This window comes from Miscanthus floridulus, chromosome 9, assembly GCF_019320115.1.
Source record: "Miscanthus floridulus cultivar M001 chromosome 9, ASM1932011v1, whole genome shotgun sequence".
NCBI lineage: Eukaryota > Viridiplantae > Streptophyta > Magnoliopsida > Poales > Poaceae > Miscanthus > Miscanthus floridulus.
This window is the reverse complement of record NC_089588.1, coordinates 107,787,273-107,814,183: the sequence shown is the minus strand read 5'-3', so window position 1 is coordinate 107,814,183 and position 26,911 is coordinate 107,787,273.

Sequence of the window (26,911 nt, the reverse complement as noted above, 5' to 3'; positions counted from 1 at the left end):
CGACGATGACAGCACCGACTCCGACATCGACACCGACTCCGACTCCGACTCCGACTCCGACTCCGACTCCGACTCCGACTCGGGGTACAGCCGGAGCAAGGGCAAAGGGTAGGACGAATTCGAGGACTTCGCCGTCAACCTCATGCTCCGTTTCAACATCGCGCTGCTGGATTCCTTCAGGCTTGACATCGATCGGGGCAGGAAACCTCAGTTCAATCGCTGGTCCGATGGTGCATCACACGGCAGCTGGACATACAGCGGCCGACAAGCAGCAGCGTGGCTCCGTCGCGCCATGAAATACTGCACGCCAGGTCACGCCATCATCAATTGCCAGCGTCAGGGACTGAATCTGAGCCCCAGCTCATGGCACCTCAGAACGCTGCATCTCTGCCACGTACCTCTGGACGATCGTTTCGCGGAGCATCTCAGCTCAGTGTGCCGCTCTTTGGAGGATATGGAGCTGGACCATTGCGCCTGTGAGATCCGTTCGATCGCCTCCGACTCCCTCAAGAACCTGGTTCTGAAACATTGCACATGGGGCAGATTCTTCTCTGACATTGCATGCCCCAAATTGAAGACCTTGGTGATCAATGGTGGCTCCAATAGATACCGCCACCCGCCGCTGGCTATCTCGGCCCCCATGGTTGGCTATCTACGCCTAGATGTGGATGCTGACCGCTTCCGTGGGGGTATTTCGATAACCAAGACGATGCCATCCCTTGACAGGGCCTCGATTCATTTACGCTGCAACAAATACTGTTTATCCAAGCTTGGAAGTAGATTTGATGGGGATCAATCTGAGCTTCTTTGTAGTGTGTCTAACGCGACAAGTTTGGAGCTGTCAGGTGTTGGGACGACGGTATGCCGTATGCATGCTCTTTGGCATCTTTGTTTTCTCTGCAAGTGTTCCATTTTATTCGTCACTCTGATAATGTGTTGGTGCTATCTATCTACTTCCTTCAAATGTTCTCCAGGTGCTCGGTGAGGAACCCAAATCCCTGGAATTCCAGAACCTGAGGAACTTGCTGTTGGGCGACTGTGATCTCAGTGATGACTTCCGCGTATTGCGGTTCTTTCATCAGGGTTCGCCTAATCTAGAGAAGGTCACTTTGCGGCACTGCAAGGTACTACACTGTAGCTTGGTTTTTACTAGCTTCTCATATGGAACCAATGCAAACATTTATAGTTCATCTTCGATCTCACATCTTATTTTGTGTTACCCACACCGATAGTTCCTAGGTGATTCTGATTCCGAGGACAATGAAGGCAAAACGCGCAAACTCAACAAGACCTCATCTTCTGATTGCTGTGGCCTGGACTTCCTACGTGATGCGAACGTCGAGCTTGAAATCATACATAAAGATGACAACGATGCCTGCCGATTTGCTGACGAGCTTGTGCTCGACCTACCACCAAATCCCAAAGGTACCACTGATGCTGTTCCTGACGATGCTACTGCTGCTACTGAAGATTCGATGCCTCATTCAACTGGAGTTGGGCCCTCGTCGGGGAACTCGGCGCAAGACGACCAGCGTGCGCATCTCGGGACCTGAATGGGAACGAGCCATGTAAACTGTAAAGTGGAGTGTTTATGTTGTGTAGCAAGAGATCTACCATCACCCTTATTCCTATACTCACTTTTCTGTTCCCTGGAGAGGCCACGTCACCTTATTTTCCTACCCCTCCGACTACCATTACCCTTATTCCTATACTCAGTTTTCTGTTCCCTTGAGAGGCCACGTCGCTCACTACCGGATACAGGAGCTTTGCCGAGCACTCGGCAAAGCCCCCAAAACACTCGGCAAACGACACAAGGCAAATGGTTTATCGGCAAACGCTGTTTTGCCGAGTGTTTTTCATTGGGCACTCGGCGAAGACTTTGCCGAGTGCCCCAAAAACACTCGACAAACATTTTTTGAAAAAAAAAGCATCAGCCACCGGAGGAAGAAAGGGTGCCGCCGGATACGGCCACCCCGCTCGCACCGGCGCTGGCCCGCCACCGCCGCCACCGGATCCAGCCTCCCCGCGCCGCGCCACCACCGGAGGGAGAGAGAAGAGAGGGTGCCGCCGGAGGAAGAAAGGGCGCCGCCGGATCCGGCCACCCCGCTTGCACCGGCTCTGGCCCGCCACCGCCGCCACCGGATCCAGCCTCCCCGCGCCGCGCCACCACCGGAGGGAGAGAGAAGAGAGGGTGCCATCGGAGGAAGAAATGGCGCCGCCGGATCCGGCCTCCCCGCGCCGCTCTGCCACCGGATCCGGCCACCCCGCGCCACGCCGCCACCGGATCCTGCCTCCTCGTGTCGCGCCACCATCGGAGGGAGAGAGAAGAGAGGGCGTCGCAGGAGGGAGAAAGGGCACCACCGGATCCGCCCTCCCCGTGCCACGCCGCCGTCGGATCCGGCCTCCCCGCACTGCGCTGCCACCGGGTCCGGCCTCCCTGCGCCACGCCGCCACCGGAGGGAGGAGAGAGGGCGCCGCTAGAGGGAGAGAGACGCCACGCCATGGATCCATGCAGCGCCCGCAACGCCGGGCCACCCCTCCACCACCGCCTAGGGTGCGCCGCCGGGGCCCCTCCCTGGATCTCGCCGTTGGGGGAGGGAGGGAGGGGGCGGCACCGGCAGCCGGATCTCGCCGGTGGGGAGGCCGCGCCGGGGAAGAAGGGAGGGGCGGGGAAGAAGGGAGCAGCCGGGAGAGGAGGGGAGTGTAAGGAAAATGGACCCTAGTCCCATTTACTTTGGATTTTGGTGTTTCATGACCAACACAATCAAATAGGACTAATGAATTTGCAAGTGTTTGTTTTGTAGTCCAACAGGGTGCAAGACGTGACTTGGACGAAGGCGACGTGATGATCCGATGATCAACACCTTAAGCAAGACTTTAGGAGCACAAGAAAAGACCCAAGATATCAAGCAAAGTCCAAGCATGAAGATAAGAACCAAGCCGTACGCAAGATCGTGAAGAAACGAGCTCGCAGAGGCGACCGGACGCTGGACCGGTGGCTCGGCAGACAGGCGACCGGACGCAAGGACCGGACGCTGGCAGCAACCGACCGAACACAGGAACACAGCGTCCGATCGAGTACAGAAAGGTTCCAGAGCGGCATATCTACGACCGGATGCGTCCGGTGGCAGGCGACCGGACGCTGGCCCTTGCGAGGGAATTCCTTGCGAGGGGCTCCAACGAGGACTAGGGGGAAGCTTGCGCACTTCTCGATACCTCGGCAAAAATACCGGAGTCGTCGACGGGAGTTTGCATATCTCTACCTTGCTCTTTAGCTTCCGTATTTACATTGATTTCTTTACTACATTTGCGGTAGAGATAGCAACACACTAGCAAAACCATAGTTGCACATCTACATAGTTTATCTATTGCATAGGTTTTGCTAGGGTTAGAAAAAGAGGCCATAGTTTTGAGTTAGTATTTTAAGTTGCCTAATTCACCCCCCTCTTAGGCATCATGGTCCCTTCAATTGGTATCAGAGCCGGTTGGCTCATATTTGGACCTTTGGCTTAACCGCCGTTGAGCCGACGCTATTGTAGAGTGGTTGGGATGGATACCGCTAGGCCTCCACAATTTGATGGCACTAACTTCCTCTACTATAAGGCTAGAATGCCTTGCCACCTTGAGGCGGTTGATTTAGGTGTATGGAGAGTCACTCGTGACGGGATGAAACCCATTAAGAATCCCGAAAAGCCCACAAAGAGTGACGAAAAAGAAATATATTTTAATGCTAGAGCTAAGAATTGCTTGTTTGAATCATTTAGCATGGATGTGTTTAACCAAGTGTTCACCTTAAATACGGCACATGAAATTTGGTTAAAACTCCAAGAGCTCCATGAAGGCACAAGTAATGTCCGTGAGCAAAAACATTGTCTAGCTAAGCAACATTATGATTCCTTTACTATAAATGATGATGAGCTTGTTCGTGATATGTATTCTCGATTGAATCTAATTATCAATGAGCTCCATTCGATAGGATTATTAAAGCTAGATGACGCGGACATCGTGAGGAAGATCATCTCCGTTCTACCACAAAAGAAATATGCAAGCATCATCACCATCCTTCACAACATGGAGAACTTGAGCACCATGACCCCGGGCATTGTCATTGGCAAGCTAGTGGCATTTGAAATGTCATGTAAGATGGGTCAAGGAGAAGCATCTTCATCAAGCAAAGGCAAAGCTCTCGCTTGTAGCGAAAATAAAAAGATGAAGGGCAAGAAAGTTGAGTCAAGCTCAAGCTCAAGCTCCTCAAGTGAAGAAGAAGAAGATGAGGATGATGATGATGATGAACAAGAATCAAGTGATGATGATCAATCTTCCTCGTCCACCTCCGACCTTGATGAAGAATCAATCAAACTTATCAAAAAGGTGGAGAAGATGATCGTAAGGCTCAATGTCAAGGGTGTGCCCATCCAAATTCAAGACCTCGTTTTCACTAATCAAAGAAACGAGCAAAGAAAGAGAGGATGCTATGGATGCGGCGAGTTGGGGCACTTTGTGGAAGTTTGTCCAAACAAGCCCACACCCAAGGCAAAGAAGAAGGCGTGCAAGAACAAAGCCCTCACATCAATAAGGTCATGGGATGATTCTTCAAGTGAAGAAGATTATCACAAGAGGCAAGGGCGCAAGCACTTATCATCAAGCTCTTCTCGTGTGTGCCTTATGGCATGAGGTAATGAAAGCTCATCCTCTAGTGAGAGCGATAGTGATGATGATTTGCCTTCTTATAATACAATTGTGCAACAAAATCTTAAATATGCTAAAGTTTGCACTAGTCAACAAAAGAAGCTCAAAAATTTAAAAGAAGAGCTAGGTAGTTCACAAGAAGCATACAAAAATTTGCTTGAACAATATGAAAACTTTGCAAATCTCAATGTTGAACTATCTACTAAAATTGAGCAACTTGAGGCTAGTGCAACAACAAATGCATGCACAATCAATGATGAGCAACTTTTAAAGAAAAATGAAAAATTAAAAGAAAAGTTAGCTAGCAAGTTGTTACGTATGCCACAAGGAAGGTCACAAGTCCTATGAGTGCAAGGTGAAGAATTGGGGAGGAGCAAAGAAGAAGGAGAAAAAGCAAACAAGCAAGTTCTCCAACACCTACACCAACATGGTGGACAAGAAGACCTCCACACCTTATCTCTTGAAGAAGAAGAAAAATGACAAAGTGGTGGCCATCAAGGTGAACAAGCAAGCCAACAATGGGGTCAAACGCTTTTGGGTGCCAAAGGAGATCATCTCAAACATGAATAGCACCAAGAAGGTTTGGATCCCGAAAGGGAAGTGAGGAGTCCGTTGGAAATCGGGGAATTTGGAGACTTGGCAAAGTTTGGGTGCATTTCATGGGGTGCATCATGATGGACAAAGTCATTGCCAAGTGGGTTAGTGAATACTATGGACCCAAATTCCCCTTCCCATGTTAGGTAACTAGATGTCATTACTTTCAGTTAGTTTTCATTTCAATTGGTATTGTTTTTCAATTGATTTACTCTTAAAGCATCTAGTTATCTTTCATACCTATGTTTGCATCTACATGCTTAAATCTTTTGTCATGCATTCAATAGGTATATCATATGGTAGGCTTGCTCGGATTCATGATCAACCCTTGGAGCAAACCTACATGGTTTAAAATTGTTTAGGAGCATGGCACATAGCTTGTTTTACAATTATTTATCTAATATGTGCCAAAGTCCAAATTGTAGAGAATCTCTCCCAAATATCATCCTTCAAATGGTATTTTGATACTTAAATCAATGTGCACAAATTTTACAAGTATTCAACACTTGTGTGCACAAATTTAGGGGGAGCTTAATCTGCAAGTTGGATGCCTTGAGACTAACACCTTTTTAAGCTTATCTTGTGTGTAGTGGTCTCATTGCAAGGAAAATGGAGTCCCCGGAGGAAAGCATTATACTTCAATTGGTAGAAATCAAATTGATTTTCACATGTGGTATTTCTAAACCAATATCACCATGTTGATCTCTCTTTGATATTTATTTGCTTTCTCCATGCATTATATAGATTAACCTCTCTTGTGCAATAAATTGCTAATTATGCATATGCTTTGCTTTCTACCATATGTATGCATATATTTAGGGGGAGCTTAGTCTATATAATGTGAGAGTCAAATTTTGTGATCCATTTCACTCTCTACACAAAGGATCACAAAATTTGACCCTTCCTTGTACTACTAATGTATTCCTTTTCGGTGTTTGATGCCAAAGGGGGAGAATTTGAAGGACCAAAGGCAAGCATCAAGTTGATGTCTACAAGTGGTAATTGTCTGAAAAAGGGAGAAAAGTGAATTATGGGTTAGTCTAAGTAATGGGAGAATTTTTTTAGAAAGCTAGGCCTTAATCAATAATATCACATGGGGACATTTGCAAGGGCAAGACAAGCTTTTAAGTAAAGTTTTAATTGGTATCTGTCAATTAGTATCATATAACCTTGCCCTTCGCATTGTATCCTAGCAAGTAGGTAGTTTTTAACTTCCAAATTCTTATTATTTGCTTGCTTTGGTCGTGTTGTCATCAATCACCAAAAAGGGGGAGATTGTAAGGAAAATGGACCCTAGGCCCATTTACTTTGGATTTTTGGTGTCTGATGACCAACACAACCAAATAGGACTAATGAATTTGCAAGTGTTTGTTTTGTAGTCCAACAGGGTGCAAGACGTGACTTGGACGAAAGCGACGTGATGATCCGATGATCAACACCTTAAGCAAGACTTTAGGAGCACAAGAAAAGACCCAAGATATCAAGCAAAGTCCAAGCATGAAGATAGAAACCAAGCCGTACGCAAGATCGCGAAGAAACGAGCTCGTAGAGGCGACCGAATGCTGGACCGCACGCTGGAAGCACGACCGGACGCTGGACCGGTGGCTCGGTAGACAGGCGACCGGACGCAAGGACCGGACGCTGGCGGCAACCGACCGGACGCAGGAACACAGCGTCCGATCGAGTACAGAAAGGTTCTAGAGCGGCATATCTGCGACTGGACGAGTCTGGTGGCAGGCGACCGGACGCTGGCCAGCGTCCGATCAGCACATTGCCGGCTCAACGGTCAAGACGACCGGACGTGTCCGATCAGGACGATTTAGCGTCCGGTCAGTAGCAGTTTCGCAGGAATTCGACCCCAACGGCTACTTTCTCAGGGGGGGCTTATAAATACAACCCCCAACCGGCCATTTGAGGTTAGTGGAGCTGAGGGAACATACCAAGGGTGTTGATACACCATTTTAGTGATCTCCACTTGCATAGTGCTTAGTGTTTCATCAGGTGATTAGCGTAGGTGCTTTGTGAAGTGCTTAGGTTGATTAGACCACCGCTTATGCGCTTGCTCTAGGTTTAGGCCTAGTGTTTAGTGAGGTTTGCATACCTCTTGCCACCCCATGCTTGCGAGCACAAGTGTTGTACATCGGAGGGGCTTGAAGTCTTGCGAGATCACACCAACCGCGTTTGTGGTGTGGCCGCCACCGTGTACCGGAGGGAACAAGGCCCGCGGCATTTTGGCTGGAAGCTTGATAGTGAAGACGGCGGGGAGCATCCAGGAGAGGCTTGCCGAAAGGTACATCGGAGACCCACTTGCGCGTGGGGAAGGCCCGAGGCTATCCACAGAGTTACCCGACTAGGAGCTTGGCCCTTGCGAGGGAATTCCTTGCGAGGGGCTCCAACGAGGACTAGGGGGAAGCTTGCGCGCTTCTCGATACCTCGGTAAAAATACCGGAGTCGTCGACGGGAGTTTGCATATCTCTACCTTGCTCTTTAGCTTCCGCATTTACATTGATTTCTTTACTACGTTTGCGGTAGAGATAGCAACACACTAGCAAAACCATAGTTGCACATCTAGATAGCTTATTTATTGCATAGGTTTTGCTAGGGTTAGAAAAAGAGGCCATAGTTTTGAGTTAGTATTTTTAGTTGCCTAATTCACCCCCTCTTAGGCGTCACGGTCCCTTCAATTGGTATCAGAGCCGGTTGACTCATATTTGGACCTTTGGATTAACCGCCGTTGAGCCGACGCTATTGTAGAGTGGTTGGGATGGATACCGCTAGGCCTCCACAATTTGATGGCACTAACTTCCTCTACTATAAGGCTAGAATGGCTTGCCACCTTGAGACGGTTGATTTAGGTGTATGGAGAGTCACTCGTGATGGGATGAAACCTATTAAGAATCCCGAAAAGCCCACAAAGAGTGACTAAAAAGAAATGCATTTTAATGCTAGAGCTAAGAATTGCTTGTTTGAATTATTTAGCATGGATGTGTTTAACCAAGTGTTCACCTTAAATACGGCACATGAAATTTGGTTAAAACTCTAAGAGCTCCATGACGGCACAAGTAATGTCCGTGAGCAAAAACATTGTCTAGCTAAGCAATATTATGATTCCTTTACTATAAATGATGATGAGCTTGTTCGTGATATGTATTCTCGATTGAATCTAATTATCAATGGGCTCCATTCAATAGGATTATTAAAGCTAGATGACGCGGACATCGTGAGGAAGATCATCTCCGTTCTACCACAAAAGAAATATGCAGGCATCATCACCATCCTTCACAACATGGAGAACTTGAGCACCATGACCCTGGGCATTGTCATTGGCAAGCTAGTGGCATTTGAAATGTCATATAAGATGGGTCAAGGAGAAGCATCTTCATCAAGCAAAGGCAAAGCTCTCACTTGTAGCGAAAACAAAAAGATGAAGGGCAAGAAAGTTGAGTCAAGCTCAAGCTCAAGCTCCTCAAGTGAAGAAGAAGAAGATGAGGATGATGATGACGATGAACAAGAATCAAGTGATGATGATCAATCTTCCTCGTCCACCTCTGACCTTGATGAAGAATCAATCAAACTTATCAAAAAGGTGGAGAAGATGATCGTAAGGCTCAATGTCGAGGGTGTGCCCATCCAAATTCAAGACCTCGTTTTCACTAATCAAAGAAACGAGCAAAGAAAGAGAGGATGCTATGGATGCGGCGAGTTGGGGCACTTTGTGGAAGTTTGTCCAAACAAGCCCACACCCAAGGCAAAGAAGAAGGCGTGCAAGAACAAAGCCCTCACATCAATAAGGTCATGGGATGATTCTTCAAGTGAAGAAGATTATCACAAGAGGCAAGGGCGCAAGCACTCATCATCAAGCTCTTCTCGTGTGTGCCTTATGGCATGAGGTAATGAAAGCTCATCCTCTAGTGAGAGCGATAGTGATGATGATTTGCCTTCTTATAATACAATTGTGCAACAAAATCTTAAATATGCTAAAGTTTGCACTAGTCAACAAAAGAAGCTCAAAAATTTAAAAGAAGAGCTAGGTAGTTCACAAGAAGCATACAAAAATTTGCTTGAACAATATGAAAACTTTGCAAATCTCAATGTTGAACTATCTACTAAAATTGAGCAACTTGAGGCTAGTGCAACAACAAATGCATGCACAATCAATGATGAGCAACTTTTAAAGAAAAATGAAAAATTAAAAGAAAAGTTAGCTAGCTCACAAAATGATTATCAAAGTTTGCTTTCTAAATTAGAAATCATGTGCAAACATTGTGATGAGCTAACTATTAAAGTTGCTAATCTTGAAGCCGTCAAAAATACCCCCACCAAGGCATCTAAAAAGAAAAGTTCTATCATTAAAAAGGATGTCTCTACTTCTTGCAATGATTTATGTTTAGACTCACCTTTGTGCAACCAAGTTTGTGTTGAGAAAATTGTTGTAGATACATGCACACAAGAGGTTGCAAAGGAAAATGAGCAACTCAAGCAAGAAGTAGCTCGCCTCACCAAGGACTTGACTCAAGTGAAAGGCAAGGCGAAGCAAACCCAACTTCATCAAGATAACACCATCAAGGGAGTGAAGAAGCTTGATGAAGGACAAACCGTGGTTTGTTACGTATGCCACAAGGAAGGTCACAAGTCCTATGAGTGCAAGGTGAAGAATGGGGGAGGAGCAAAGAAGAAGGAGAAAAAGCAAACAAGCAAGTTCTCCAACACCTACACCAACATGGTGGACAAGAAGGCCTCCACACCTTATCTCTTGAAGAAGAAGAAAAATGACAAAGTGGTGGCCATCAAGGTGAACAAGCAAGCCAACAATGGGGTCAAACGCTTTTGGGTGCCAAAGGAGATCATCTCAAACATGAAGAGCACCAAGAAGGTTTGGATCCCGAAAGGGAAGTGAGGAGTCCGTTGGAAATCGGGGAATTTGGAGACTTGGCAAAGTTTGGGTGCATTTCATGGGGTGCATCATGATGGACAAAGTCATTGCCAAGTGGGTTAGTGAATACTATGGACCCAAATTCCCCTTCCCATGTTAGGTAACTAGATGTCATTACTTTCAATTAGTTTTCATTTCAATTGGTATTGTTTTTCAATTGATTTACTCTTAAAGCATCTAGTTATCTTTCATACCTATGTTTGCATCTACATGCTTAAATCTTTTGTCATGCATTCAATAGGTATATCATATGGTAGGCTTGCTCGGTTTCATGATCAACCCTTGGAGCAAACCTACATGGTTTAAAATTGTTTAGGAGCACGGCACATAGCTTGTTTTACAATTATTTATCTAATATGTGCCAAAGTCCAAATTGTAGATGTGCCAAAGTCCAAATTGTAGAGAATCTCTCTCAAATATCATCCTTCAAATGGTATTTTGATACTTAAATCAATGTGCACAAATTTTACAAGTATTCAACACTTGTGTGCACAAATTTAGGGGGAGCTTAATCTGCAAGTTGGATGCCTTGAGACTAACATCTTTTAAGCTTATCTTGTGTGTAGTGGTCTCATTGCAAGGAAAATGGAGTCCCCGGAGGAAAGCATTATACTTCAATTGGTAGAAATCAAATTGATTTTCACATGTGGTATTTCTAAACCAATATCACCATGTTGATCTCTCTTTGATATTTATTTGCTTTCTCCATGCATTATATAGATTAACCTCTCTTGTGCAATAAATTGCTAATTATGCATATGCTTTGCTTTCTACCATATGTATGCATATATTTAGGGGGAGCTTAGTCTATATAATGTGAGAGTCAAATTTTGTGATCCATTTCACTCTCTACACAAAGGATCACAAAATTTGACCCTTCCTTGTACTACTAATGTCTTCCTTTTCGGTGTTTGATGCCAAAGGGGGAGAATTTGAAGGACCAAAGACAAGCATCAAGTTGATGTCTACAAGTGGTAATTGTCTGAAAAAGGGAGAAAAGTGAATTATGGGTTAGTCTAAGTAATGGAAGGATTTCTTTAGAAAGCTAGGCCTTAATCCATAATATCACATGGGGACATTTGCAAGGGCAAGACAAGCTTTTAAGTAAAGTTTTAATTGGTATCTGTCAATTAGTATCATATAACCTTGCCCTTCGCATTGTATCCTAGCAAGTAGGTAGTTTTTAACTTCCAAATTCTTATTATTTGCTTGCTTTGGTCGTGTTGTCATCAACCACCAAAAATAGGGAGATTGTAAGGAAAATGGACCCTAGGCCCATTTACTTTGGATTTTTGGTGTCTGATGACCAACACAACTAAATAGGACTAATGAATTTGCAAGTGTTTGTTTTGTAGTCCAACAGGGTGCAAGACGTGACTTGGACGAAGGCGACGTGATGATCCGATGATCAACACCTTAAGCAAGACTTTAGGAGCACAAGAAAAGACCCAAGATATCAAGCAAAGTCCAAGCATGAAGATAGGAACCAAGCCGTACGCAAAATCGCAAAGAAACGAGCTCGCAGAGGCGACCGGATGCTGGACCGGACGCTGGAAGCGCGACCGAACGCTGGACCGGTGGCTCGGTAGACAGGCGACCGGACGCAAGGACCGGATGCTGGCGGCAACCGACCGGACGCAGGATCACAGTGTCCGATCGAGTACAGAAAGGTTCCAGAGCGGCATATCTGCAACCGGACGCATCCGGTGGCAGGCGACCGGACGCTGGCCAGCGTCCGATCAGCACATTGCTGGCTCAACGGTCGAGACGACCGGACGCGTCCGGTCAGGATGATGCAGCGTCCGGTCAGTAGCAGTTTCGCGGGAATTCGACCCCAACGGCTACTTTCTCAGGGGGGCTTATAAATACAACCCCCAACCAGCCATTTGAGGTCAGTGGAGCTGAGGGAACATACCAAGGGTGTTGATACACCATTTTAGTGATCTCCACTTGCATAGTACTTAGTGTTTCATTGGGTGATTAGCGTAGGTGCTTTGCGAAGTGCTTAGGTTGATTAGACCACCGCTTATGCGCTTGCTCTAGGTTTAGGCCTAGTGTTTAGTGAGGTTTGCATACCTCTTGCCACCCCGTGCTTGCGAGCACAAGTGTTGTATATCGGAGGGGCTTGAAGTCTTGCGAGATCACAACAACCGCGTTTATGGTGTGGTAGCCACCGTATACCGGAGGGAACAAGGCCCGCGGCGTTTTGGCCGAAAGCTTGATAGTGAAGACGGCGGGGAGCATCCGGGAGAGGCTTGCCGGAAGGCACATCGGAGACCCACTTGCGTGTGGGGAAGGCTCGAGGCTATCCACGGAGTTACCCGACCGGGAGCTTGGCCCTTGCGAGGGGCTCCAACGAGGACTAGGGGGAAGCTTGCGCGCTTCTCGATACCTCGGTAAAAATACCGGAGTCGTCGACGGGAGTTTGCATATCTCTACCTTGCTCTTTAGCTTCCGCATTTACATTGATTTCTTTACTACGTTTGCGGTAGAGATAGCAACACACTAGCAAAACCATAGTTGCACATCTAGATAGCTTATCTATTGCATAGGTTTTGCTAGGGTTAGAAAAAGAGGCCATAGTTTTGAGTTAGTATTTTTAGTTGCCTAATTCACCCCCCTCTTAGGCGTCACGGTCCCTTCAGGGAGGGAGGCGGCGCCGTCGGGAGGAGAGGGGGCGCTGGGGCCAGGCGGAGAGAGAAGGGGTGGGGATGGGAGGGCGCGGGTGGGGTGCTGGGGACACGGTTTGGTTAAGTAGTTTTTTTTGTTTGCCGAGTGTCCCAGATGGGGCACTTGGCAAAGTTTTTTTTTTAATTTCTTTTTCTCCTACTTTTTTTGCCGAGTGTTTTAGATCTGAGCACTCGACAAAGTTTTTTTATTATTTTTTTTCTTCTCCTTCCTTTTCAGAAAAAATATTTTTATTTCTTTGTCGAGTGTATTTTTTTAACACTCGGCAAATAACCTCTTTGCCGAGTGTTTTTGTTTTGACACTTGGCAAAACACCGTGTTTGCCAAGTGTTTTTTTTGCCGAGTGTTTTTAGCGCGACACTCAGCAAAGATCTTATTCGCTGAGTGCCCGAGAAAATACACTCGGCAAACATAAAAACACTCGGCAAATTTGAGAATTCCGGTAGTGGCCTTATTTTCCTACCCCTCCGATTCCCGATCGACGCACACCAGAGCACCGCCTGGCACCTTCCACAACATTCTGGCCTCATCTACCCCAGCCCCTCACGCTGCCACGGCAAAACTGGGCTGCTCGGACGCATGCCGCGGCGCCGCGCTGCCCTTCCTCCGCCACCACAGCAAACGCAGTGAGCTTCTCTCTGCCTCTCTCCCTCGTATATATAGGTGACTGTCCGAGGGAGAGAACAAGAAATGTATGAACTAATCAGGCCAAATTCTAGTTTAATCTGCCGGTACTCCTCGTCCGGCTGAACCCATCTCTGTTCTTGTTCTACCTTCCTGTACTCGTAATCTCGCTCTAATTCTAGTACATAGCGACAAATGGCGAGTGTAGATTAATTGGACCATTAGATGTAGTCGGCATGTGACTTCTTAGCTTCCTCTCCTACTCTCTCGAGTTTCCTTTCCCCATGCTACAGTAGATCGCTGGCGACTCCGTCCTGGCGCCAGATTCGCCGGTTTCCCCACGCCGTCGGTGTCCTTCTGGGCGCCGATGTACAGGGGAGGTGCAGATCCCGCGGCTGGTGCCTATTTCCCTTCCTATTAGGTTAGTTTTTGTTGGTTTAGGGTTGGATTTCATCCCAGTGAGGCTTTGTTTGGCTGCACACAAATCCACCCCAATCCACGTGTTTTGGGAGGGATTGTGGTGGAATTTAGTTTAAGTTCCACCTTAAGCCCTCCTAAACCATGTGGATTAGGGTGGATTTGTTAAACAAGCCCTGAGGAAATCGCTGGTTTCCTTTTGCTTCCTTCCGAGCTTCTTAGGCATGGGCTTCGTCGGTGGTGTACTGGTCCCGGAGGTGTGTGTTGTGCGTGTGGAGCTTGCTGATGGTGTCATATGCAGGGATTTGGAAACCAATGATGATTTCTTTGTTGTGTTTCTATACGTCGGTTTTTGAATCTTCTGTGGATCTATTTGTGCTGTCAGCATCCATGTAGTTTGCGTCGCCGCCAGCTTCGTAACCCATGACTTGGCTGCTGCTGCTTGGAGGAGACTCGGTGGCTGTACCGGTGGCTATGGCAAGTTGTTTGCCGGTGTTTTGATCCACCTTCTCGTTTCTCCAAGTTGGTGTACTTTGACCCCTCTTGTGGGTTTGCTGTTCATCGTCTGGGGTTGGCCGGTGAGGCGACCAGTGTCAGATTCCGGCGACGAAGAAGAGACGGCATGTTGCCATTTGCCGGAGCGTTCAATGGATCAAAAGCATGCTTTGTGCGTGTTACTGATGGGTCTTTTAAAATTTCAAGACTCTTCGTCGATTCGGGTGTCGGCCGTGAGCTTCATCCTGGGTCGTCTTCATTGAGGGAGATGGAGAAGGACCGGGCTGCGGCAATGTTGGTCGGCAACGACGAAGCCCATTGGGTACTCCTTTACAGGAATTCGTCCCGTTCGCTTGGCTGATAAGCCATGGCTGAAAGTATTGTTGATTGATTCGTTGGAAGAGAAAAATATTGTTTGTTCGCTGCAAAAGTACGAATTATAAGACAAACGAACAGGGCGATTATCTGTAATCTTTCTTGTGTTCAGGGGTGCCCTTTTGGGGGATGCTGGATGTAAATGTACGGTTACCCTATTAACAAAATCCAACCATTTTCTTAAAAAAAAAACTTCCTAAACCGACCATTGCGACTTGGCCGACAACATCTGAATGGACATGACCGCTTCCATTTTCGTTGTTGCCGTTGTAGGTTGGCACATGCACCCATAGCACATGATTCAACAAGAGGACAATTTGGACAGGCGCGGGATGTTGGACTTTATGTGTTTCCACTATAGATTACGGTGCTAGCTCAGAAAAATATAGGTCACGATTCTAGTAAACAAATATATAAAGCTGGTTTCATATTTTTCTATGTTGAAACAAATTTTCTATTATTTTCTAATATTATCAAAATCTAGTATTTCTAAATACAAACTTATTCTAGAAAGTATTTAGATAATTTTTTTAAAAAAAACATATGTTTATAAGTGTTTTAGAAGCTTGATTTTTACGACAGGATATGAAACATGTTTCGTATTTTTCTGAGTTAAACAAATTTTCTATATTTTTAAATATTAAATTAGGTTTTAGTATTTTTAAGTGCATATTTATTTTAGAAAAATATTTGGATATTTTTGTGAAAAATATTTGGATATTTTAGTATGGGATTTGCTAAATTTTAGGTGCCTGAATTTTAGTTTTATTTCAAGCGATGGTTATTGTATATATTTTATATTAAAATGGTAGTTTTAGTTCGTTGCAATTTCTGTAGAGACAACCTGCAATTTTTGCTTCTGAGAATAAAAGACCCGTTGGACAAAACCACAAACCTGACAGAATCGTGTTAGCACAAAGATAATTTAATACAAAGATAATTTAATAATTTACAATTATTTCTATTTCTATTTGTCGGGTTCATAAATCCGGGGTCCCTCATGGACCGGCTTAACCAGCAAAAGCTTGGCCCAGCAGACGACGTTGCGAACAATACACAACTCCCGAGCCAGCCCAAATACCAAAACGACAGGCCAGAAGGGCGATCCAATCTCCGACCCGAAGGCCTGGCCGAGGAAGAACGGCGCCCGCTTCCGACTCCGGCCCGCCTCTCCGACCGGAAGGCCTGGTCAAACACCACTTCTGACTCCGACCTACGTCTCCGACCAGGGATGCACCAAACCCCTGCTTACAGTTCTTCTCCGACTGACGTGGTCAGAGCCGACTGGGACCAACCGACCGGGGATGCCCACTCGGTGAGGACCAAGAAGCGGATGGAGAGAGTAAGGCAGGGCACTCAAAGTTAAACCGCAATACCGAGGACCGTACCTGTACACCTACAGGACAGTACCAACAGGGCATGTCAGAAGGGTACCCTGCACCCTTCCTGGCATATCAGAACCCAAGCAGTGTTGTGGGCGCTGACATTTGCCCTACGATGTTGTGAGCGGCATCAACTCCCATACCAGACAAACACGGTAAGGCTCTCTACATGCCTCTAGACATCAATAGTATTGTGGGCGCTGACATATACCCCACCAGGCGAGCACGGTAAAACCCTTGCATACCTCTGGGCATCAACAGTATGGCAGGCACCGACGTGTGCCATATCAGAAGAAGACGACACAACCTCCCACATGCATCTAACACAAACAGTGTTATGGGCGCCTACAACCATCTTGTACCCGACGACATGGGCAACAAGACTTAGCATACGTACACACTCTCTCTCTCTTGTAAGGTCGTCCCCTTCATCAATAAAAGGGGATGCGCTCTCACCCAATAGAAAAAGATCATTTCACTTACATCGATTCACCCTCTGCTAGCTTTTGACACTCAAAAGCTACACAGAGTGCACGCTCGAACACTTAGCACATAGCGGAGCTCCTGTCACTTTTGGCCCTTTAGACTAGAGTCCGACCGAACCTCTTGTACCCACATCTTTCTCCTTCTCGTTTGTAACCCCACTGCAAACTTCGAGCACCTGGGCTCAGGAATAAAGTCACCGACCGACTCAAACTGGACGTAGGGCACATTGCCTCAACCAGTATAAACACTGTGTCATTGAGTGCTAGGCCACATCCGATCACAACATACGGCAAAACTACAGATATTTACACGTTGGTCACTTTCTGCACCGACACTATTGTTAGACAAGGACAAAATTTTGATATGTTATGATACAAAGACAAATAACAAATCTCAAAAGTGACAATTTACCCGTATTAATTGGTAGTACAAGCAGTGTTTTTAATGTGGTAAAGCGAGGCGTGACGATGGACTACCGCCTTACGTTTAGGCAACTAAAGCGTGAGGCGAGGCGACGCCTTAAGAATTTAAGCAAAACGTAAACTATCAGCTTAGAGCAGTAGTTGATGAAGAAAAAAGAAAAGGAAAAAAATAAAAAAAAGGAATAACAAATGGATGGGCCCAGCCCAACAGGTAGCCCATGCCCCTCCCCTCCTGGGTCCTGTCCTGGCGTGGTGGTGGCTCCCCTCTCTCTCACAGAGGAGCTACGACAATGGCGGCAGAACCAGCCACCACATGCGCTGGCGCGCTCGGTGCAGCACGTTGCGCCCCATGCGCGTAACCCGGCGAGCGGCGCCCAAGGTCGCGCCCGCCAGGTCTAGCGTGACATCATGGATGAGGGGAACGACCCCCACAGTTTGCTCAGGATAGCCAGAACATCGCCGCTGCGGCAATGCTTCTGCGCGGCGTTCTCGAGCCCGTCGACCCCCGGGAGCGGGCGATCCACCGGAACCTCTGGGCGTTGGTGGAAGCCGTCGTCGTTCAACAAGCAGAAAGCTCCGCATCGTGACTCTGACTCACGCCCTCTCTCCCCACCAGGGGAGTGGGGACGCACTAGATGGATCACTCCATCCGCTCACCGCTACAGCTGCCAAGTGAGGCACAGGAGGCCATAGCTGCTCTGCGGTCCGACCTGGCACCTGCTCCACATCGACCGCCGGTACGCGAACATCTCGGCCTGAGCCGAGATGCTCGCAGCATCATCAGGATCTGGCATCAGGCCCGGCGTGATGATGACGTCCATCGGGCAGCGGTGAGGGCAGGCAACATGGGCCCTGGCTGGACCATTGAAGGGAGCGGTGAAACGCGCCCCAGACATGGTTGCCGGCCAGACGACCGGAGTCCCAGCCAGGATGGCTCGGGACCATGGGCCTTTGGCCGACGCATCGAGAGAGCGTAGTTCCCACAGTGCTTCCGACCACCCACCAATATCTCCAAGTACACCGAGGAGGCAAACCTTGGTATATGGCTCAAAGATTTCTGGCTCACCTACCGAGTCGGAGGGGTGGATGATGACCATTTCATCATTCAATATCTCCCCATCTATGTAGGGGAACATGTTCGAGCATGGCTCGAATTCCTCCTGCACGACAGCATCCGCGACTGGGCGGACCTCAAGAGGATCTCTGTTGGAAATTTCCAGGGGACGTATGTCCGCCCTGGTAACTCCTGAGACCTCAAGAGCTGCCAGTAGGAGCCCAGTGAGTCCCTATGGGATTACATCCATAGGTTCTCCCAATGATGCAACTCCCTCCCTGATGTCGTCGACGCGGACGTCATCAGCGCATTCCTCTCTAGGACAACCTGTGAGTCCTTGATCCACAAGCTTAGCTGTTTGAAGCCCCGTACCACTGGAGACCTGCTCGACGTCATCACAAACCACGCCTCCAGCGAGGAGGCGGTCGGAGCGATCTTCAACGAAGGCCGAGACAAAGGCAAGGCCAAGCATGAGGACCAAGACGAGGGCCCCTCCACACGAAGGGGTAAGAAGAACAAGAAGGATCGGCGCCGATCAGACAACACCGCGTTGGTCGCCGTAGCTGTTCGCATGGGCAAGCAACCCCAGTAGGGCCTGCCTAACCACTTCAACAAACTCATGGATAGCCCATGCACCAACCACGCCTACCCCATCAAACATCTCTACAAGGACTACGAGCTCCTCAAACGTTTCCTATGACAGGCCGGCGGGCCGAAAGAAGGAGACGACAAAGAGGTGGCAGCCAAGAAGGGAGGCGTAATGGGCAAGGACATGGACAGCTTCCTTGACCCGGAGGAATGCATCATGATCTTTGGGGGATTTGACGCCATCTGCTCCAAGCGCTAGCACAAGGTATGCTACCGAGAGGCATGCGCTGTAGAGATGGCCATCCCCTCCTTCCTTAGCTAGTCGGAATCTCTGATCACCTTCGATCAGAGGGACCATCCCTCCCATGTCGCTAGACCGGGACACTACCCGCTCGTCGTCGACCCCATCATCCACAAGAAGCACCTCACCAAGGTGCTGATGGACGGAGGTAGCGGCCTCAACATCCTCTACATCGACACCCTCGATGCCATGCACATCCCCTGGTCGAAACTCCGCCCGGTGGGCTCTCCCTTCCACGACGTGATCTCGGGAGCGCAGGCGTCCCCGCTCGGGCAGATCGACCTGCCCAACATGTTTTGCAACCGAGCCAACTTCAACTCGGAGGTTCTCACCTTCAAGGTGGTGGACTTCTCAGGGTCCTACCACGCCATCCTGGGGCGATCGTGCTATGCCAAGTTCATAGCTATCCCCAACTACACCTACCTCAAGCTGAAGATGCTGGGACCAAACGGCGTCATCACTGTGGGTAGCGCCTTCTTGCACGCCTTCACGTGCGACCGTGAGCATTTTGAGCTCGCCACTGCAGTCGTCAACTCGTCCGAGCTCCCGTGGCTCAGGGAGTTGTCGACCCCAGCAGTCCCGGACTACAACAAACCAACCTCCTCGATGGCCTTCTGCCCACTAGAGGAAACCAAGGCGGTGGGAATCGACCCCACTGACCCCATCAAGACGGTGCGGATCGGGACCCAGCTCCTAGCTAAATAGGAATGCGAGCTTGTCAACTTCCTACGCGTCAATCGCGATGTCTTCACATGGCAGCCTTCTGACATGCCAGGCATATCACGGGAGGTCACCAAGCATGTGCTACGCCTCATCCTAGGCTCGAAGCTCGCCAAGCAGCTCCTGCGTCACTTCGACAATGAGAGGCGCAGGGCCATAGGTGAAGAGATCACTAAAATCCTGGCAGCCAGATTCATCAGAGAGGTATTCCACTCTGACTGGCTTGCCAATCCTGTTCTTGTTAAAAGGAAGACCAGGAAATGGAGAATGTGCGTTGATTATACTGGTCTTAATAAAGCGTGTCCAAAGGATCACTTTCCCCTGCCACACATAGACCAGATAATCGACTCCTCCTCGGGATGCAAGATCCTCTCCTTTCTAGATGCCTACTCAGGCTATCAACAGATTGTGATGAGAGAGTCTAATCAACTCACAACCTCATTCATCACCCTGTATAGCTCGTACTGTTACGTAACCATGCCTTTCGGTCGAAAGAACGCTGGCGCCACCTATCAAAGGTGCATGCAGCAATGCTTCGTCGACCAAATCGACCTGCTCGATCAGCCTGATCAAGCCGAGCGGCCGAAACCAACAATCACCATCTATGTTGATGACATAGTAGTCAAAACAACTCAAGCTTGCGACCTAATTGCAAACTTGGCCGCAATGTTTGCGAACCTTCGAAGGTTCAACATCAAATTGAATCCCGAGAAATGTGTTTTTGGGGTTTCGAAGGGGAAGCTGCTTGGATACATTATGTCCAAACGCGGCATTGAGACCAACCCCAAAAAGATCATGGCCATCTCCAATATGGGCCCTATACGCAACGTCAAGGGCGTATAAAGGCTCACCGGCTATCTGGCCACCCTAAGCCGATTCATCTCCTGGCTCGGCGAGCGAGGGATGCCACTCTACAAGCTCCTCAAAAAGACGGATGCCTTTGTCTAGACTAAGGAAGCTCAATAGGCTCTAGAGAGCCTCAAAGCGTCACTAACATTGGCCCCAATCCTCATCGCTCCCGAATGGGGAGAACCCCTCCTCCTCTATGTCGCAGCAAGCAACCAAGTGGTGAGCGCTGCCCTAGTCATCGAAAGGGAGGAGCCAGGACACCACCTCAAGGTCCAGCGACTAGTATACTTTGTCAGGGAGGTACTCACTGACCCCAAGGTCCAGTACCCCTAGGTGTAGAAACTCCTGTACACCATGCTAATGGAGACCCGGAAGCTCCTGCACTACGTCACCGACCACGAAGTCGCGGTTGTCACTTCATACCCGCTCGGAGACATCATTCGCAACTATGACACTGCGGGATGGATCTCCAAGTGGGCACTCAAACTCATGGGCCACGACATCAGGTATATCCCTCGTACCGCTATTAAGTCTTAGGCTCTCGCAGATTTTGTCGCTGAATGGACGGAGGTCTAGCTACCGACCCTGGACGTCACCCACGAGTACTGGACAATGTACTTCGATGGGTCCATCATGGCGCCTGGCTCAGGGGCTGGAGTGGTTCTAATCTTCCTAGATGGGAGTAGGCTCCGCTACGCCATCCGCCTCCACTTTTCAGCCTCAAACAACGCCGTGGAAGTACGAGGCCCTCATCAATGGACTATGCATCGCCATCGAGCTTGGTGCTACGCGACTCTACGTTCACGACGATTCAGAGCTGGTCATCGATCAGGTCATGAAGGAGTCCTCCTGCAAAAGCCTCCTCATGATAGCATACTGCCAAGAGGTGCGCAAGCTCGAGGACAAATTCTAGGGGATTGAGCAGCATCACGTCCCCCGAAAGGTCAACAATGCCACCGATTTTCTTGCAAAATTGGCCGCCAGGCAGGATCCATCTCCAAGTGGGGTCTTCATCAACGACGTCCATGAGCCGTCCACCCGCATCTTGGAAGGTTCAATCTAGACACACCCCAATGCCAAGTCGGTGCTCGGGGGCTCTAACCCCGACGCCAAGCCAGCGCTCGGGGGCTCCGACCCTAGTACCTCCATGACGATGTCGCCCGCTAACTTCGCCGTGTTGGCACTCAATCAAACCGACTAGCGAGCGCCGCTACTTGCCTACCTCCTCGAGGAGGTTCTCCCGCCCGAAAGGACTGAAGCCCGATGGATCGCTCGACGCACCAAGACTTTTGTCGCGCTCGGTGACGAACTCTACAAACGGAGTCCATCGGGGGTGCTCATGAAGTGCTTCCCTACCAACCAGGGGAAGCAGCTCCTCCTCGAGGTCCATGCCAGGATCTATGGACATCACGCGGCCCCAAGGTCACTAGCCGAGAAAGCCTTTCACCAAGGTTTTTACTGGCCCACCGCACTACGAGATGCAGAGGAGGTCGTCCACTGGTGTGAGGGATGCCAATTCTATGCTCGGCAAACTCATTTGCCCGCACAGGAGCTTCAAACCATCCCCATCACCTGGCCATTCATGGTCTAGGGCCTTGACATGGTAGGACCCCTCAAAAAGGGCCCGGGTGGCTTCACTCACCTGCTCGTAGCGGTCGACAAGTTCACCAAATGGATAGAGTCCAAACCCATCACCAACATCCGCTCGGAGGAGGCGGTCAAATTCTTCATCGACATCATCTACCGGTTCGGTGTTCCTAACTGTATCATCACTGACCACGGGACTAACTTCACCAAGAAGAAGTTCCTGGACTTTAGTGATGGATACGGCATTAGGATCAACTGGGCCTCAATCGGACATCCACGTACTAACGGTCAGGTCGAGCATGCCAATGGCATGGTCCTCCAAGGACTTAAGCCACGCATCTTCGACCGACTCAACAAGTACGCTGGGCGATGGGTTGCAGAGGTCCCAGCGATCCTCTAGAGCCTAAGAACGACCCTGAACTAATCCACAGGGTTCACACCCTTCTTCTTGGCCTATGGAGCTAAAGCAGTGCACCCTCCGACCTCGACCATGGTGCCCCAAGAGTGAAGGCTTTCGACTGTGACTGGGCGATGAAGGCTCAGCAAGATGCTATCGACCTGCTCGAGGAGGCCCACGAGACAATCGTCATCCGCTCCACTCACTACCAGCAAACTCTCCGTAGGTACCACAAAAGGAAGATCAGGGGGAGGATCCTCGAAGTCGGTGATCTCGTACTCCGGAGGACCCAATCAACGAAGGAGAAGCACAAACTCTCTCCACCATGGGAAGGTCCCTATACGGTGACCGAGATGATCTGGCCGGGTGCCTACCGACTAAAGGACGACAACGGCAACATTCTCACCAACACTTGGAACATTGAACAGCTACGTTATTTTTCCCCTAAATTCGATCTTACCGCTTTTATTCAACACTTGCTCTTGTAAAGCACCCCAGCCTGAACACTTTCAGTCCGGGTCGCTCGGGGGCACCATGAGGGTACTACCTCCCTTTTTTACTCTCTATTTTACTATCCATGAGGGTAATACCTCCCTTTTTTACTATCTGTTTTACTATCACAAGGTAGAAACTTTTTGCCCAAAACGAAAGGGCATTCCATTCCTTTGATTACCCTATGTGACTTTGTTTTTACTCCCGAATGAGCGCACCCCGCCACGACCTATGGTTACAAGTAGCCGAGCCTCGCGGGCCACGCCCGGGCTCTTAAAGTTGCAGCCTACGGAATAAACGGGCAGGTGCGAAAAAGAAAGGATAAAAACAAAGCTATGCTAGGATAAAAAACAAGGAATGGATAGTGATTCTATCACAAAGTAGAACTGATGTATTCATTGATACAAAAACTATTCAACATGGGGGCTCCCCCACGAACTTAATGACTACATTTGTTGCCTACTTCTACTCCAAATGCTACTGTGGCCGCTCGGCGGCATCAGCTGATGACAAAGGTAAGGCCACAGCACATGCCGCCAGAAATAAACACCACCGCAAGGGCCTCGCCCGGTTCCGCTCCCTTGACTTCGGCGAGCGCAACGGGTACCTCAAGGGCATCGCACCCGTAGATGCTCAGCAGAAGAGCATGGAGCTACTGAACTTCTCATGCAGCTGAGGCAGCTCTTGAACAAGGATGCTGCCCACCAAGGTATGGCCGCCTTGGCTGGAGGATGTCTCATCAAACTCTATGAACTGGCCGACCTGAGCAGCTGTAGGAACGAAACCCTCCGCTAGCGTGGTCCTAGGCAACTTCCCCTCTGACAAGGCTCGCTCGATGAAGATCCACCAGAAAGAGTCTACGTATGGCCCCATCCCAAAGAAGGCCTCATAGACGCGCACCACCTCCTTCGGCGGAAGCCGCCCCTTCTCGGCGAAGGCGGCCAGCACTGCCTTGGGTAGCCTCTAGCTCAACATTGCACTCTAGATTCATGAACAGATCTGTGAGTCCTCCCCCTCGCTTACCCTCTCTCTCTCTCTCTTAGGAACCGTCATAGCACACATGCACTCTTGGTGAGAAGGAGGAAGGAGGAGAGGCAACAGTTGGAGAATATGTAAAGGATTGCAGCGAGAAGCCCCCTCCCTTTCCCTATTTAAGGAGAAGGCGCAACAGTTGGGGAAATGCGAGGGATTGGGGCGAGAAACCCTCTCCCTTCCCCCATTCAATGTGGATGGAAAACGATGGGGCGCGCCCTGACCGATGGGATGCACCCTGCTTGACAGAACGGTGCCTGGTCAGACGGGACGTGGCCTGGGTATGGCCCACCACTATCGCACGCCGGGCGTGAGAAACAAAGCACCACCATGCGTAGGTGGCCTATGGCAGAACCTCCTAAGAAATCAGGCCCACGTGCATCTATCGTTGTCTCAACAGACCTCTGATAGTGTACACAAGTTCCCAACAACTTAATAGGTCTGTTGGGTGTCCTCGGGAAACCCGAATCATCCATGAATCTTTTCCGAACAAGATCCCAATCACAGACATTGCAGATTACAATAATTTTCAATATCCATACCAGAGATTATAAAGCGGAAGATTTAAGTTTTAATATTACAAACCAGTTGTTTCAAACTAACATAACCATAAGTGTCATACAACCATAGTAGCGGGATAATATTACATTAACATTATTTATCATACAAACTAGTGCCTTGTCCAAAGGCCATTCATCATTCCTCATCGTCATTGACTTCGAACACAGACATGCAGCAGGGACCAAAACAAGCCTGCGCATGCGACTCACCTGCAACAAGGGTTAACAAACCCTGAGTACAAAAGTACTCAATAAGACTGACCCGACGTAAAAGGGGTGAAAGACTTTAGAGATGCAGGTGTTGGGACAAGGTAAGGATGCAGCAAGATTCAAAAGTTCTTTGCCAAAAGCTTACTATTCATGATCCTATTTTCAAGTTCTTCCCTTAAGTCTTCTTGGTTCATTATCTCAAACTAAGTGTTTATATCCCATGTTCCAATCCTTCTCATTCCATTCCTTTTCTCAAGTTTTAGTAATTCACCAGTCCTGCATTGCTTCTGTAATGAAATGAGTCTCCATATCCTTGGAGCACCGGCAATTCAAATTGATTCAAGTCCCAGCTGGGGATTCCTTATCACACGACATAGGTAGAACTTAATCTTGCATATATCAACCTCGCTACCGGATCCTCCTATACTAAGTCGTCTCCACGCCACCCGAGAGCACAGCACACCTCAAATCCGACCACATTCCGGCCACGAGGGTACACGCTACTCCCACCATCTCTCCACTCCCAGTGCGTGGGCATTCGTCTTAGTATCGGATTAGCCGAAGTAGGCTTACCAGAGTATGTGACCAGTACTACAAAGTGTCTCGTTCAGAAGATCCACAATGAGTGGCCTTTAAGCGACATAGTCGGCAATATTACCCAACATTCAAGATAAGTCACCCGACTAGTCTCTAGTTCATTCTATCTTCTTTCTTTCTTTGGCTAGTATGCCATCTTTGATTGTATCAAAACTTTTACTTTGAAAGTCTACCATAAAGCATACTAAGCGTTCTACGCCTTTGTAAATGAAAACATCTTCAAGGATGGTAAACAATTAACAAGGTAGGCAATGCATCAAGTAGGTAACATTTGAATAAATCAACTTAATGCAATAGGTAACATAGGTGATAAACTTTTCAAAGTAAACAAGGTAATGGTTTAATGCATAAACCAGGGCTTGCCTTCGTTGATGATCTCGGGTTCCGGATCAGTACCACAAATATCGAATCTCGAGACAACCGGGGATTCTTCCACAACTTGCTCAACTAGGATCGATTCACTCTCGGATTCTACATGAAATAATAACATATGCTTCAACATGATGATAATGTAAACATGATGCTTTCATGGTGCATGAAATATAATAACACCTTGAGTACCACTTTCCTTCACGGTACAATTGCAAGCCAACAAAACCAACTTGCAATTCTACCATCAAGGACCACACAAGTGACTTGACCAAATTGACCATGAAACCCTACTGGTCACAAAACATGACCAAAACAAAAATCAAACTCTAACCTAACACTTAGGGTTTGCTTTTATTCATTTTTGAATTAATTTGGAAATAAGCCCAAAATGAACTTGTTCCAAATTACCTCAAAATTTTATGTAAGCTTCCTCATGACAAATTAGTGTAACAAAACAAATTTCATAATTTTTGGAATTATACAGTGTCCTACAAAAATCATGGAAATTACATTTATCAATTAATTGAGCAATTTTCATCACATTCAAAAATTTCTGTAAATCAATATTTCATATTTTTCCAAAATATTATTCATCACAGAGAGGTCACACAAAAAATTTCATAATTTTTGGAGCTCTAAATAAATCTACACAAACATAACAAAAATCGACACTATTCATCCATTTCTGAAAATAGAAAAATTCCATTTGAACTACACAGTCGCTGACATACGTGACCACTTGTCATCCCTAACCTCCGGCTTTGACCGCGATGACGGTGGCGCTGACCGACGCTAACTCGCCGACGGTGAGCCCAATGGCGACGGCCAATGTACCAAAACGTTCACAACGACTTGGCGCATCGATCTGTGGCATTACAGAGGTTGATTATGACACGAAACAAGGCTGACGCCGGCCATGGCGGATGTGGCAGCATGGCAATGCTATGCCAGCGGAACAAGGCCGGTAGAGATCAAACAAAAGGCTTAGAAAGGATCAGCAACTCACCCCAAACGTGTTGAAGCAAAGAACGAGACCAGAGAAGCAAC